This window comes from Bos indicus, chromosome 15 (genome assembly GCF_029378745.1).
Source record: "Bos indicus isolate NIAB-ARS_2022 breed Sahiwal x Tharparkar chromosome 15, NIAB-ARS_B.indTharparkar_mat_pri_1.0, whole genome shotgun sequence".
NCBI classification, from domain to species: Eukaryota; Metazoa; Chordata; class Mammalia; order Artiodactyla; family Bovidae; genus Bos; species Bos indicus.
The window spans coordinates 84217703-84232342 of record NC_091774.1 but is presented as its reverse complement, the minus strand read 5'-3'; the positions used below and the strand labels follow the sequence as shown (position 1 = coordinate 84232342).

General features: G+C 62.0%; 1 long non-coding RNA gene across 1 annotated transcript; it reads right to left on the bottom strand.

Annotated features, from left to right (window-relative positions):
* Nucleotides 1–6690: 6690 nt before the first annotated feature.
* LOC139187213 (uncharacterized) lies at nucleotides 6691–9945 on the bottom strand. Its single transcript, XR_011570804.1, has 2 exons — nucleotides 8192–9945; nucleotides 6691–8073 (listed from the first exon to the last, which is right to left on the bottom strand). It is a non-coding gene; the product is annotated as an uncharacterized lncRNA (long non-coding RNA).
* Between the last annotated feature and the right edge of the window lie 4695 nt (nucleotides 9946–14640).

Sequence of the window (14640 nt, the reverse complement as noted above, 5' to 3'; positions counted from 1 at the left end):
AGACCCGCGTGCGGCCTGGCCTAGCCAGATGCCCAGAGGACCGTGCAGGCAGGCTTCCTGACCTAAGGGAGTCAACCCGCACTGGGGCGGAGGATCAGGCGTGTGAGATCTTCCAAAGCAGAAGCTGGGGTGGGTCAGTTCTGCGTGACCGCAGACCCGCCCCGGAGTCCCAGGCCTCCGGTCCTGATAGATTCCTCTGAAAGTGTTCCGTCAGCTGAGCTTGTGACGGTGCAGATGGGACCCTGCAGAAAACCTGAACGCCCTGGCCCTGAACTGGGAGAGGAGGGGTCCAATGGGAAGTTCTGAGAACATTTAACCAACGTACCAAATTGACAGCTTTCTTATTACAAATGTGACAGAGCAATATGATCAAAAATCACTGCACCCAAACCTGGCGCTCTGAGACAACCTGGAGGGGCGGGATGGGGTTCAGGCTGGAGGGGACGCATGTCTCCTGTGGCTGACTCACATCAATGCATGTCAAAACCATCATGACATTGTAAAGTAATTATCCTCCAATTACAATATAAATTAATTTCTTTTTAAATTGCCAAAATAAACCTCTCTCTCAAAGCTACTCAGTTGCATGCAATTCTTTGCAACCCAAGGCAAGAATATGGGAGTGGGCTGCCATTCCCTTCTGCAGGGGATCTTACCAACCCAGGGGTAGAACCTGGGTCTCCAGCATTGCAGGCAGATTCTTTACCATTTGAGCCACCAGCCTAAGCAGCTCTTTGAACAAATAAAAATTACTGCATAAGAATGCATATTGGCAGACTTTTTTTAAATACACAGTACATAAAATAAAAATATGATACAATCTTTAGTGTTAAAGTCAGTGAAATATGCGTTAGGTGGGTGAACAGGATCTGTGGTTCCTTTAGGGAATTCCCACAGGACACAGTCTCACGAAGGTGTGTTCCCTCTTCTGATTGAGTTTGGGTTGGTTCACCAATGTTTTCTTTGTGATGATTAATCTTTGTGTCAACTGTGGTGTCCATCGGTCAGTCAGATGCTAATACAGACGCTGGGGGCTGTTGGGTAGATGTGATCAACGTTTACCTTCAGTGGACCTCAAAGAAGCAAGATGTTATCATCCATGATGTGGGAGGGGCTGACCCAGCGAGCCGAGGCCTTCACAGAGGGAGGGTTGTGCTCTTCCCTGGGCTCCAGCCTGCCCTGCAGACTTGGGACTCCCAGGCCCTGTAGTCCCGTGAGCTGGTGCCTTAGAAATCTCTCCCTCTTGGTTCTGCTTCCCTGGAGAGCGCAGATGAATGCAATCTTCTAACACGTGGTGGACAGCTGAGCGGCGTGGCCCCATGAAACAGGGGGCACGTTAGAGGTCAGTGTGGAGGGACCGTTTCTGCACCCGTGGGCTGACTGCGCTCAGCGGCTTATGCTGCAAACTCCACACCTCCCCCTGGGCCCCTTGGTTAGGCAGCCCCACAGCAGACCTGTGTCTCCCCGAGTCACCCGGTTTCCATGTGTCTGGCCCGGGCTTCAGGCAGCAGGTACCCCCCCGGCTCACGGCCAGGGCCCAGCCACCCCCGGTCTGTGGTGTGTATGACCCGGGAGGCCGAGCCCCTGTCCCGGGCGGCAGGCGGGGCATCCTCAGGCGGCCGGCCACCCCGGGGCACTCAGCATCACCGGCGCCTCCCACCTGGCTGTGGGAGGGCGGGGGGAACGCGCGTGTGAGCAGGACGACCCATCACTGTCAACCAGGCCTCGCTGACAGTTCCTTAGAATCCACAGAGTGGGTACCGGACGCGGTGTGTCGAGTGACAACCGCCGGAGATCCGCGGGGCAGCGCCCGTGGGCCTGGACACCTGCCTGCTCACTCGCAGCGCATCCTTCCACCCAGCACTTCAGACGCCTTCCTCATGTCGAGGGCCTGGCCCGGAGGCTGAGGGAGGGGAAAGTGCCCGCTGGAGGCTGAAAGCCTGCCTCTCCCAGGGCTGCCCTGATGGGGACGGAGGTGGGAAGGACTTGACCTTCTGACCCCAGTGGGGGCGGCTGCCGTGATGGGGGCGGGGAGTGGGAGACGCCCTTGGAGGACACGGGTCCATGGGTCCCCCTGCTTGTCCCCGGGGCCCTGCAGCCGGCCAGGGAGGCGGCTGGGCTCTGTCCGGACGCCCAGCGCAGATGAGGGCTGAGGCTGCAACCCCGCCGCCCTCCACCCCAGCCGTGCTCAGCACCATGGCTGAGCCCTAGGCAATCTGGGGCTGAGCTGCAGCCCAGGGTCTCTTAGACCTGCTGCCTTCCACTCCACGTCCCTGTGTCCCGTCCGCAGCTCACGGCTGGGCGTGGACGCAGCCCCACCTTCTCAGATGCCTCTCCATGTCTATTCGGGGGCCCCACTGGACACAGGCAAGTAGAGTCCAGGAGCGTCTGAGGACCTCACCACTCGGGGCCCAAGGAGCCTGGTCCCTCCCGTCCGCATAGGGCCCAGCACCCGGGAGCTCAGTCCTCCTCTGCTCCAAACAGCGGGGGGTGGGCAGCCCGGCATCTCAGGCTCCTGGCCAGCTGGGTCTCCATGGTTCCGTGCCCACCCCAGCCCCTCCCCAGTCCTCTAGACCAGCGACCTACGAGCCCTGCCCGTGGGAGGCTCCACTGCCCACCCGCTCTGCGAGGCAGGAGACCACGCACCCCAGAGACTCATGTGGAACCGCCTCGCCTCAGCCTCACGAATCAATCAGGCGGTCTCAAGCAGGCCAGGATCGTAACGAACGTCCCCGAAGACAATAAACGGAGGCTCCTCAGCCACCATCACATGCATCTTGATCCGCCTGCAGCCCAGACAGGCTGGGCCCCACCAGGCCCCAGGTCATGAGCCCGGGAGAGAAGGGTTTCCAGCTCTCTCTGGAGCGGGGAGATGGCCTTCGGGCCTGAGAGCGGCCCCTTGCTCTGCAGGGATTGCAGCGTGGCTGCACCGCATGCCTTACCTGAGCTGAAGGGAGGGGAGCGGAGGCCTTCTGTTCGCTCAGGGTCTCTGGGGCCAGTTGAAGAGGCAGCGTGGCAGAGGCCAAAGTCCTGGGTGAGTCACGGACTTGGTCCAGCCAGGCCAAGGGGGCTGCTGGTGAGCTTTGCTGCGAGAGCAGAGCAGCACCCTGACCCGTGCCTGCAGGGTCACTGAAGGTGGAAGTGCTCGTCTGCACAGGGCCCCCCAGGGACATGGGGTGCTCTCGTGAGTCAGTGACACCACGGGCCACCAGATGCACCCCAGCCCAGACAGTCATGTCCTGGAAACGGCTACCCTGTTCTTCACGGCTCAGCCTGCAGGTTGCAGGCATGTGGGGACCCGGGGCCTCCCCCTCCACCACCTGTCCAGAGCCGGGTCAGCCCACCCGAAGTCCCCGGCCATCTGCATGGATCTCGTCCCCTGGAGCCAGTGGAGGAGAGCCACGGTGGGCGGGCTGGGTCCACCGGAGGAAAGGTGTTCAGCACCTACGCCCAGACCGCGTCCTGCAGCGCGCCTGCCCACAGCCCCACTCACGGCGCCCTGAGTCACTCCTTCACATCAACAATGCTGACTTATACCCACTTTACAGATGGAGAAACTGAGGCCCAGACTGGGTAAGTGTCTTGGTCGAGGTCACACAGCGAGCAAGGGTCAGAGCTGGGCTCTAAACTCAGGGAGGCCGACTCCAGAACCCACCAGATTGTTCTTATTTCCCAGGGCCCACATTCCTCTGGAAGGGCTGGCTTTTCCATTATCACCACGTGTGATAAAGCCCAGAAGCAACAGGGCTTTAACAGAAAACAAGCCCTGGTAGCCCAGCCCAGCAAGTCAGATCTGGTCGCGGCTGGGTCTCCGATCAGCCCATCGCTGAGGGGTGCATCTGCGTCCTCACCAGTTGGTTAACACCTGCTGCTGAAGCCTGTGCACCCCTCCCACCCCAGCACCTCCCTGGGACTCCCAGGCTCCCCACCCAGCAGCTGACAAGAGACTAACACCCCACGGCCTCCATTTCTAACCTGGCATGTGAGGCCTTTTGCGGAGGGTGGTGTCCAGGGGGAATAACTGCTTGTCCCTCCTGAGTGAATGGGCCGGGCTGTGTGTGGACCCAGAAGTGGCCTGAGGCGGGCCCGGCCCACGGCCTGTGGTTAGCCCTGGGAGAGGACATCACCCACAGAGCTGGCCCCACCTCGAGTCCCCGCTATCCCCGGGCAGGTGCTCCCGTGGACGCTGTAAACGTGGGACCTTCAGGACCGGTGACAATTTTGATGGGCTGCACTAAAAATTCTGTAAAGATTCTTAAGATTTAACAAGACTGACTGCCTAACTGCTTCTTTTTATGTGTCTATAAAAGCGATATCACCAAAGCAGAGCCTTGGACAATCAATCTGCCTGTGGTCAGCGGGGAACCCAGGGTGGGACCACTGCCCAGCAGAGGTAGCCAGAGGGCTGGGGCCAGAGCTGGCCTGTGGGAAGGACATGAGGCTGGGTGGGCAGAGGGCGGCCTGGGGTTGCAGGTGACTCTGGGGGGGTGACCAGGGGAACAGAGCCCACGGGACCACAGGAGGGTTGGGAGGTGATGAGCTCCGTGTTGGGCACCAAGCGCTGAGCGTGCAGGCAGCCTGGTGCCTCGGGGGAGAGGAGCGCGACCATTATCCTTGGTGGGCGGGGCCCGCGTGGCTTCCCGGGGACCCTCAGAGCCTGAAACTGCAGGGGACGAGTCCCCTGCGGGAATGTGGGGAGCAGACATGTCACCAGGCAGCCCCCCAAGACAGACAGAGAAGGGGAGACACAGGGAGTCTGCGAGCTTTGAGCTCCACCCTCCCTGAGCCCCTGAGGATGCACCACCCCCAGAGCACTGCGGGTCCACCGCGGACTCTGCAGAGGCCACCGCTGGATGGCTAAGGCAGAGCGACCCTCGGGAGGCGGATCCAGTGCTCCTCCCTGAGTCCCTGCGCCGGGGCGGGAAGACCTGCCTGGGGACGGGCATGGGGCTGGCCCCATCCTGGGTGGGCACCTCCTTCCCGGCCTGCAGGCCCTGGGTTCTGACCTTGAGGCTGGGCGGGGATCTGCCTGTGAAGGGCTCTCCACCTGTTTCTTTCCCACCCTTTCCTTAGACCCATCAAGTCTCATCACCCCTCCACTCACCACTGGGGGAGCAGGAGGGGTCCCCAGAGCAAGCCACGAAGCTGTGGATGCTGGTGGCAGGAGAGGGCCGCACACGGGGCGCCCCGCTGCCCTGGGTCAGTGGCATGAAGGTCTCCCCGAGGGCCCGCTGCCCCAGATCGTGAGGCTCGGGCGGGTTTGTGAGGACTTGGCAGGAAGGCTGTGGGTTTCAGGATCACCCAGGAAATCGTAACTTTCTCAGGTCAAGCAGAGAGGCAGGAACACACCCAGCCCTCCCATCTTCCCATCCACCCATCCACCACGACCCCCACGTAGACAGCCCTCCAGGGGCTGACCCTGGAGTCAGACGGTTCACAGAGGCGCGTCAGCTCACCAGTGTGTGCAAACGGCTATACAAGCCTCAGAGAAAGTGCAGACAGAGACTTGATTCACCTGAGGGGCCGCTGGAACCCAGAGGGCTGGCTCAGGCCAAGACTTTGGACTCCTGGGACTAGAGGGTCTGGACCTCCCAGCCCACGTGCTAGGGGAAGTCCACCCCCAGCCAACTCCCGACCCTCTGCCCCAGGCTCACAGCACAGGCACGGGCCTCACCACCGAGGGCAGGCTTTGGTTTTCCATGCTTGCTGGGATCACAGAGGTGGCTCAGAACGGCCAGGTAGAAAGGTCCCCACGCTGCCATGCTGCCCTGGAACCTGGCCCAGGGCCTCCCAATGGGGCAGCAGGGCCCGGAGGTCACTGAATGGCTCCCAGCAGGACGGCCTAATCGGAGAGGGACTGCGGGGGCTCCACCACACTGAAGGGACCCTCAGGGAAGCAGACACTGGGAGCTCACGTGGGCTTTCCAGAAAGCAGGCAGCCTTGCGTGGCCTAGAACCCAGTAGAGGGGCAGGAATGAAGCAAGGGGCTGGCCCAAGGGGCCTGGAGATTTTGCACGGCCTCGGAACTGAGGGAGAGGCCGTGGAGCTAGGTCCCCCCGAGACAGCCTGCCCAGCCGGGTCCCTCCTGGGTCGGGGGCACAGCACCTCCCGAAACCTGGCTCGGAGGCAGCCCAGCCTGAGAAGGAGCAGGCCCAGCTCCACCGGGAGTCCCGGACTCCCCACCAACACACGCGGGCGTGGTCAGACCACGTCCCTCCAGGGGGCAGTTTGGGAGAAGAAGCCATGTGCGCCGCGGAGCCCACCCCTCTCTGCCCCGCGCAGCTTGCTTCCTGGACGGGTTAGGGCCTGCCCTCTGTCCTACTGCTGGGCACGCTACCCCCTCCGCCTGAGCCCTGCCCCAGGCCTTGAGCAGCTGTCCCCCAGCAAGGCTCTCTGCTAGGACAGGGGGACCTAGGCCATCACCCATGTGCTTTCCCGAGAGCCAGGGCTGGCGGGCTCAGCGGCTGCAGGCCCGGGACCACCCTTAGTCAGGGCTGGCGGGCTCAGCGTGGCCAGGGGCAGGGACCACCCTCATCTTTGCCCATGACCAGGCCCACAGCCGAGGGCCCAGGACGCAGCCTAGGGGCCGTCTCCAGGTGGAATCTCCCCCCAAACAGCGTTTCCTTGGCTGTGACGCCTCAGCGACTTTAAAAATAAGTTGTCTCTGTGTCTCGCTTCTCTCCGAGAATGTTGCGATCAAAAGAACAGCTTTATTCGGGAGAAAAGACACGTGACGGGACCGTTAGGATAACCTGTCTAGGCACACAGCCCTGCATCTGGGGCTCGTTTTCATTTCCTTCTGTCCCTGAGACGTCCGGTGGAAGGCCTGTGAGCATGATGGGATGAGCCCCCGGCTCTGAGAGCGTCACACAAGCTGCCGGGGGGACCAGGCCCAGGGCCCAGACCGTCTTCACAGCGAGTCAGGTGGGAAAGAGGGTTCCCCACTCCCGAGAACGGTTCCGGCACCAGGGGTTCCTGGACACTCGTCTCCATGGCTGAACACACACCTGGGCAAGCGGGAAGACGGAAACACACCCAGGCTGGGCTCCCCCGCCGAGGGCCCCGGGGCGTGAGACCTGGCGGAAGCTGAGGTCCTGCAGGGAGCTCGTGAAAACACCTGGCCATGGAGGCCGCTGGACGCCAGCCAGGGCACCGACTCCAGACACGGCCAGGCCCGATCCACCCTGTGCACAGGGGCAGCTCCGGAGGGTCCTCCCGGCCAGACAAGATGTGGACCAAGCCCTGCCTCTCCCCAACGACTCTGTGCCCGTCGAACAGAGTGCTAGTCCTGGTGCCGCCAACACAGACATCGCCGCTGAGTGCTTCCTGCTCCACAGACATCGCCGCTGAGTGCTTCCTGCTCCTTCAGCGCCTGTTTTGGTCACAGTGCTTCCTACTAACGGGGGTCAAGGCATTGCATGCAGCTAACCTATAACCTCGGATGCACTGAACAGTCCCTCAGACATTCCCAGGCTAACTTGGCATTCATCACACCATGCTGAGTGGGGTGCCCGCGGAAATGCGGAGCTAAGTCAGATACACTTGCTGACCTTGCTGGGGGTTTACTCCAGTGAATGAACGTGGACTGTGATTCACAAAAACCCAGAGGGGAAGCCCAGGGCAGGGGGGCTGGTGAGCTGGGCCTGGGAGAGCCGCTGGGGGCCTGGGGAGAGTGCAGAAGCAACAGATAATCGGAAAGAAAGGGCAGAATGTGGCGGAGGTCAAACACGTGTTTGGACAGCAGATGCCACACAGGATGGAGAAAAACACCTGTTTGAGTTGGGGTGGTTGGGAAAGACCACTCGGCCTCACAGAGAAGAGAGGCTTCTCATAGGACCCTTGGAACGAGCTGGCTTCCCGGTGCGGTTGGAGAAAGGGGAGGGAACTCCTGCCAGAGGACAAGCCGGTGATGGTGGTGATGGTGGAGATGGTGGTGATGGTGGTGATGGTGCAGAAGACGGTGATGGTGGAGATGGTGACGATGAGGACAATGCAGGTGGAGCGGCAGTCACCCTGGAAGACGCTGCTGTCCAGTGAAAGATCGATCTTTGCCTTGCTCATCCTGCCTACGAGCTAAGAGAGATTAAAATGCTTTAGTACAAAGTAAACAGTATACATATTTTATGAAATACATTTCTCTGCCTGTTTAATTGTGGGATCTTCAATAGAGGCAGAAAGATTCACTGCTCACCACTGGCATGAATGAATAGGGTTTCAGCCTTCTGCCTCAGGAGGCCCCCTGACCTCTGGCTCCTGGATCCTGCTGCAGGGAGACCAGTGCTTCCACGATGTGGTCTTGGCAGCTTTCTTTCCTCTGTGCTCCTCTGTGGGCTCAGGCGTAAAAGTAAAATGTCCACTTTTTATTGCTGAAGGCTTCTGAAGCCTGGTTATCACAGGTGAGCCTGCTGAGTTCACAAGATGATTGCAGTTCACCAGGAAATAAGGAGAACTGTCCTTAGGAATGGTCATCCCAGCATCTCTAGTGATCCTCCCAGAAGCCCTCTCATTGCTAGGATGCGTCCATCCTTCCCCTGAACTCTTAATCCACAGTGTAGGCATCCCAGTCCCTTCCAAAAAGTGCTAGGAGCTCTTAAGGTGGCTTCACGCTGGGACCTGCTGGGCTTCGCACACAGCAGTCATGGTGTTCTGCCAGGTGGTGTGTGGGTGACCACAGGTGGCCAGGCAGACTGTCAACACTGATAGGCAAAAGCTACTTCACAAGGTAGGTTTCCAGCAGCCTGATGGCCTCTGGGGACCTCTCTCCTGGATCCTGGAGCTGAGCCATGGGCCAGGTGGGCACTGACATACAGAGGGGCTGGAATCCGACAAGAACCACTTCCCACCCCCCGGCACCATGCCACCCGCTTCACAGCAGTGCCCTGGTCCCGTTTCGAGTCTCTTTAACGGCTCCTCTCCCTGGTGGACCGTAAGCTCATGGAGGGCAAGTCAGCAAACTGTCTGGAGACCAGTGGACGCCCCGTAAATGGCAGCCGGACGAGTGAACAAATGAGGGTGATTTTTTTCAAAAGGAAGCAGGAAAAGGAGAGGACACATGAGCCACCGATCTTTGGAGCTCAAACAAGGACTCAAGATGCCGCCCAGTTGGCAGAAGTGGCCACTCCCCTCCCTCCGTTCACGGCAAATGCCTGCAGAGGCCCGAGGCACGGGCCCTGCTCAGCCCATTCAGCTCAGACTCTTCACACCGCTGCTCATCTGGCTGGCAAGCCGCCCTGAGCCCCCTCCACCTCGGCAGGAATGTGGGCCCAGCCCTCCCCTGGGGCTTCCCTGGTGCCTCAGCTGGTAAAGAATGCGCCTGCAATGCAGGAGACCCCAGTTTGATTCCTGGGTCAGGGAGATCCCCTGGAGAAAGGATAGGCTACCCACTCCAGTATTCTTGGGCTTCCCTGGTGGCTCAGCTGGTGAAGAATCCACCTGCAATGCAGGAAACGTGGGTTCAATCCCTGGGTTGGGAAGAGCCCCTGGAGAAGGGAATAGCTACCCACTCCAGTATTCTGGCCTGGAGAGTTCTGTGGACTGTATGGTCCACGGGGTAGCAAAGAGCCGGACACGACTGCGCGACTTTCACGGTCAGACCTCCCCTAACGACCTACTCAAAGCCTCGTCTGCCTGTCACTTTAAGGAAGGTCCTGTCCTTTTAAGCAAACAGCTCTGGGGCCTAGAAAGGGCCGTCTGTGGATGAGAGTCCAGCCTGGTGATGTGCAGCCCTCCTGCCAAGCCCAAGGGGCTTCTGGAGTCCAGACACTGCTGGCGTCCTGATGCCCAGCACAGATGCCACTGTGGGCGGCCCTGGCCTCGGTGCTGAGGCCACATACACACACGTGAGGCTACACTGAGGGGGTGCGGGGGCTTGCTCTGCTGAAGCAGGGACTGGAGACCGGGAAGTCCAGAATGACCCTCCGTTTGCAGACAGTGGGACTGGAGAACTAGGACTGTCAGATCTGTGCTTGGACCCCGAGGACCCCCCCCAGAGTGCCCCCCGAAGTGCTCGGACCCCAAGGACCCCCCCAGAGTGCCCCGTGAAATGCTCGGTCCCCAAGGAACCCCTCAGAGTGCCCCCCGAGGACCCCCTCAGAGTGCCCCCCGAGGACCCCCCAGAATGCCCCCCGAGGACCCCCCAGAGTGCCCCCCGAAGTGCTCGGACCCCAAGGACCCCCCCAGAGTGCCCCGTGAAATGCTCGGTCCCCAAGGAACCCCTCAGAGTGCCCCCCGAGGACCCCCCCAGAGTGCCCCCCGAGGATCCCCCAGAGTGCCCCCCGAGGACCCCCCCAGAGTGCCCCCCGAAGTGCTCGGACCCCAAGGACCCCCCCGAGTGCCCCCCGAAATGCTCGGTCCCCAAGGACCCCCTCAGAGTGCCCCCCAAGGACCCCCTCAGAGTGCCCCCCGAGGACCCCCTCATAGTGGCCCCCGACTCCTGTCCTCTGCCCATCACCGCTGTTCCAGGACAGGCCACCCGACCCCCTGCAGAGACCCCACGTGCGTGCAGGCAGAGGCTGCGCTGGGTGGAGGCCTGGGTGCAGCCATCCTCAGAGGACCTGGGGAGCAGCCCCCGTCTGGGCAGGGCTCGGGGCGGCAGTCACAGGCTCTCACTGATGGGCCACTGCCGGGCTGTGTTCAGGCTTCTGCCGGCCTCGTCCTGTCACTTCTCCCCAACGTCGAGGAAAAGCTTGGTCCTCAACGTTCACAGCCCTTCCCTGCCGCTTCCTTCTTGCTTCCCAGAAATTCTGACACTTGGTTGCCTCATCGGGCCCAGACCCTTCAGCTTCTCAAGACCAACGAGGCTTCGGGGAGCTAGTGTGAGCTCCCTTTCCTAGTCCCCGAAAGTAGAGAAGGCCACCTGCAGGGTGACAAACAGCACCAGACCACGAATGCTGGGCATTCCCTGTGCGCTGCGTCCCCATCCCTTCTCTAGGCTCCGGGGAAAGAAAGAGAGGAGGGGAGGGGGAAAGGAATTCACAGGCCCAAGGAATCCCAAGGGAGGAGAGAGCCTGCTTCTGACAGACTGAGCACAAAGACCTCGCAAGCCTTTTAACACAAACGCTCTCTTTGAGAATGTGCCTGGTCAGAAAAACCTCCGAGTCTGAAAGGTACCTGTAGCTGTTTAGTCCCCTGGTTCTCCTCTTCCCCCAAGCCCCCATCACACCCGCGTTGTGAGCGAGACAGAGAGGCGGAGGCCTTGCCCACGCTCAGCGAGCTCCACAGCCACCGTCCCTCGGGATTTCTGCAGGTCTGCCCTTTCCTTCCAAAGAGAAGAGCAGACGTGGGGAGAGCCACCGGCGGGAAGCCGGAGCCGGGCCTTCAGCGTCCTTGCAGCGCGAGCGGAGCCGGCGGGTGACGGGCTGAAATCCAGGCTCCCCCGGGGCCCGCAGCCTCCTCACCTGCGCTGTGCGTCCCCACACAGAGGGTGGGCGTCGGCCCGGGGGTGCTGCCCCGGGCGTCTGGACGCCCCCTCCCCAGGGCCTGGGCAGCGGACTCAGGAGCACCCGGCACGTCTCCTGGCAGACACGAGCGTAGACGGGAGCGCGGGCCGGTCAGGCACATTCGCCTCAAGGCCCACCTCCTGCCACACTGACCCCCGCTTGCTCAGTCTTCTTTCTCAGACACACGGAGCGCCCCCAGCCCAGCTCCGTCAGCTTCCGTCCCATCACCGCTGCGGGCCTGGGGGGCCGTGACCCCGTGAGGGTCTGGGGGGCCGTGACCCCGCTGCAGGCCTGGGGGTCCATGACCCCATGAGGGTCTGGGGGGGCCGTGACCCCTCGCCTGACCCACTCACCGCTGTGGGTCTGGGGGGCCGTGACCCCGCTGCAGGCCTGGGGGTCCATGACCCCGTGAGGGTCTGGCAGGCCGTAACCCCTCACCTGACCCGCTCACCACTGCGGGTCTGGGGGCCCGTGATCCCACACGGGCCCCCTCTGGCCCCAGGATGCAAGGAGCCCCCCTGGATCCCCCTAAGCTCTTCGCCCACTGATTCTGCCGAGTCCTGCAATAAGCCTGCAGCATCAAACGCCAGCTTTGTCACTTCCTGCACACGCGGCCTTGATGGAATCCCCTGAACACCACGCCCCAGACTCCTGACCTAAAGAGGTATTTCTAGTAGAGCCTCAGCATACCAGTGCCTCATAAATGACACCTCACATCATGGAAAGAGTTCCTGCTGGTAAGGCTGCAGGTCAGTGCCCGGTGTACGCAGACGGCTGGGTCCAAGTCAGCTTTCCCGCCGGATCCCCATCACCCTGCGTCCGGCACCCAGGGCAGCAGCAGATGAGCACAGGGCCATGGGTGCGGCGGGATGTGAGCACCCGCAGGCAGGCAGAGCAGAGCCTCCCGTCAGCCCAGAAGACCCGCAGGGGGCGGGGAGGCCACCACTTCCCCAGACTGGAGCCGGATGGGCTGCAGCGGCCTTGGGCTCGCCAGTGACTGACCGCGGCCGGTTGAGGGGGGCTCCAGAGGGCCTGCGGGCGGGTCCGAGGGCAACTTGCTGTCTCTCCCCGTGCCAGCCCAACGAGCTGGCCCTCCAAGTCCAGGGTCCTCCCCACCTCCCTCAGCTGCGGGAAAACACGGCAAGACTGAAATTCCATTACTGAAGCCCGGGGCAGCCCCTTCTGTGGACTCAGGGGTTCGCTGCAGCTCAGGAAGAATGCTGGCCCCTGGACGGGGCGGGGAGCAGGTGGCTGAGGGCCTGGAGACTGGAGGGCATTCCCACTCATCAAGGGGGATGAGGACGGCCCAGAGCTCGGACCCGAACTCAGCGGAGGGGAGGCATCGGAAGGCTGCCTCCTCGAGCTCTCTGCGCAGGAGCTCAGCCAGCCCTGGCCACCGTGGGCAGCCAGCCAGCCCACGGCCCGCGTGCCCATCAGACACCGTGCGCCACGGCCGGGTGGGGGTGCACTCTGGCTGGGGGACGGCTGTGCCTTGGAGAGGCCTGCACACCCACAGCGTCTGACCTTCAGTCACGTCGGCCAACCCCCTGCTGTAGATCCCAGGGGCCGGTGGACGGCTCCCTAGAAACGGGGGTCTCAGCAATGAGACAGCCAGGGATGTCCCCCAGGCCGGCAGTGGCTCAGCTGCCTCCTGGCATCGCGGCGTGCGGCGGGGTGGGGTGGTGAGCTGAGAGGGAAGGGCCGTGTTCAGAAATCAGGGGCTCCGGCACAGAGGGAGGCCGGGCAGAAGGAACCGTCAGCTGATAAGAGCACAGTAGCTGTTGTTCATACTAAATTGGGCCCAGGTGACTGGGAGAAAACCCACAGACCATCCCAGAGGTCTGCCGGGTCTGCACTGCAGACGGAGGCTTTACGGGACCCTCGGGGGCGGCTGCAGGAGCTGGGCAGGGCTCCCGTCGGGCCAAACTGCACAACGGACACTTACTGGCTTGTCCCTGAGGACAGACAGGCCTTGCATACCAAACATGTGCGGTGGCTTTGGGGGCCTCTGGGCAGCGGGGCTCGCTCCCGAGCCCCAGGGGCTGCTGCAGGTGTTTGGAGCGAGGCTCTAAATTCAGAGGGGGAGGGAGACATTCTCACAGACCCGTCGGGCCGACAGAGAGACACGCGCGACCACCCGGTGGGGCTGGTGTGTGCACACGTGTCCACAGGGTGCGGGTAGCTGCCCCGGAGCAGGGAGGGCGTGGGTGTGTGCGTGCGCGTGAACCTGCTTTTGTGTGCATGCTTTGTGTCCACAGAGCTGTGTGTGTCCACTCACTCGGGGTGTTGCCCAAACTTCCCGCGGAAACGGGCAGGTGTCTGTCCTCAGGGAGCCTTGGCATGCTGATTTTAATCCCATGTTATGGTGTTCAGCTGCTTCTAAAAATTAAAGTGTAGAAGTTCCATAAGCAGAGCCCAGGGCTATACTGCAAGGCGGGCCCTGGGAAAAGGGTCTCTTGTCACCTTGCTCTTCCAAGAACGGTGAGCCCGGCCCGTCTGGCCACTCTCCTGCCGGACAAGGGAGAGCCCGGCGGGCCGCAGCGGCGAGGACCGTCGCGACACAGCCGGTTGGTCCAGCCCCTCCGCTGACTGCTCCTGGGAGACGGCCAGCCAGGAGGGGTCTCAGGCAGGGCCTTCAGAGTTGGCCTGAAGGCCTGGCTTCTGTACAAACTCCCCCGAGCTCAGCGCCTGGGGGCCGTGACGGACAGCCGCAGTCCTCACACAGAGGGTGACTCCTCTCTGCTGGCATGATGAGGGCTTGGCTTGCGCTTGTACTCCTCGACTCCCCAGGAAGGAGTGAAGGCCCAGTCCCTCCTCAGGGCTGCTCTGCTCCCTGCCCCCCCCACGGGAGCACACAGGGGAAGATGTATTCTGGGAGCAGGGTTGCTCCAGCTGGGGAGGAGGAAGCAGAGCAGGCCCCTGCCATTCTCGTCTCATCACAAGACCAAGAAGACCCTGCATGCAGCAGGCGGTGCTCGGGCTAGGTTTGCCATGGCCTCCGTGACGGCAGAGCGGGCTGTGAAACACGCGGATGGGAGAGGGGGTGGGGGAGGGCAGCTGGCCCTGGAGGCAGTCACTCGCCCTGTTTTCAAATGTCCCTGAAGCAGCTTGCACGGGGACCCCCTCCTCACCTCAAGACCTCAACCAAAGCAGCCGATCGCGAAGCCCCTGCTCCCGCCTGCCCCCACCGCCTCACACCCTC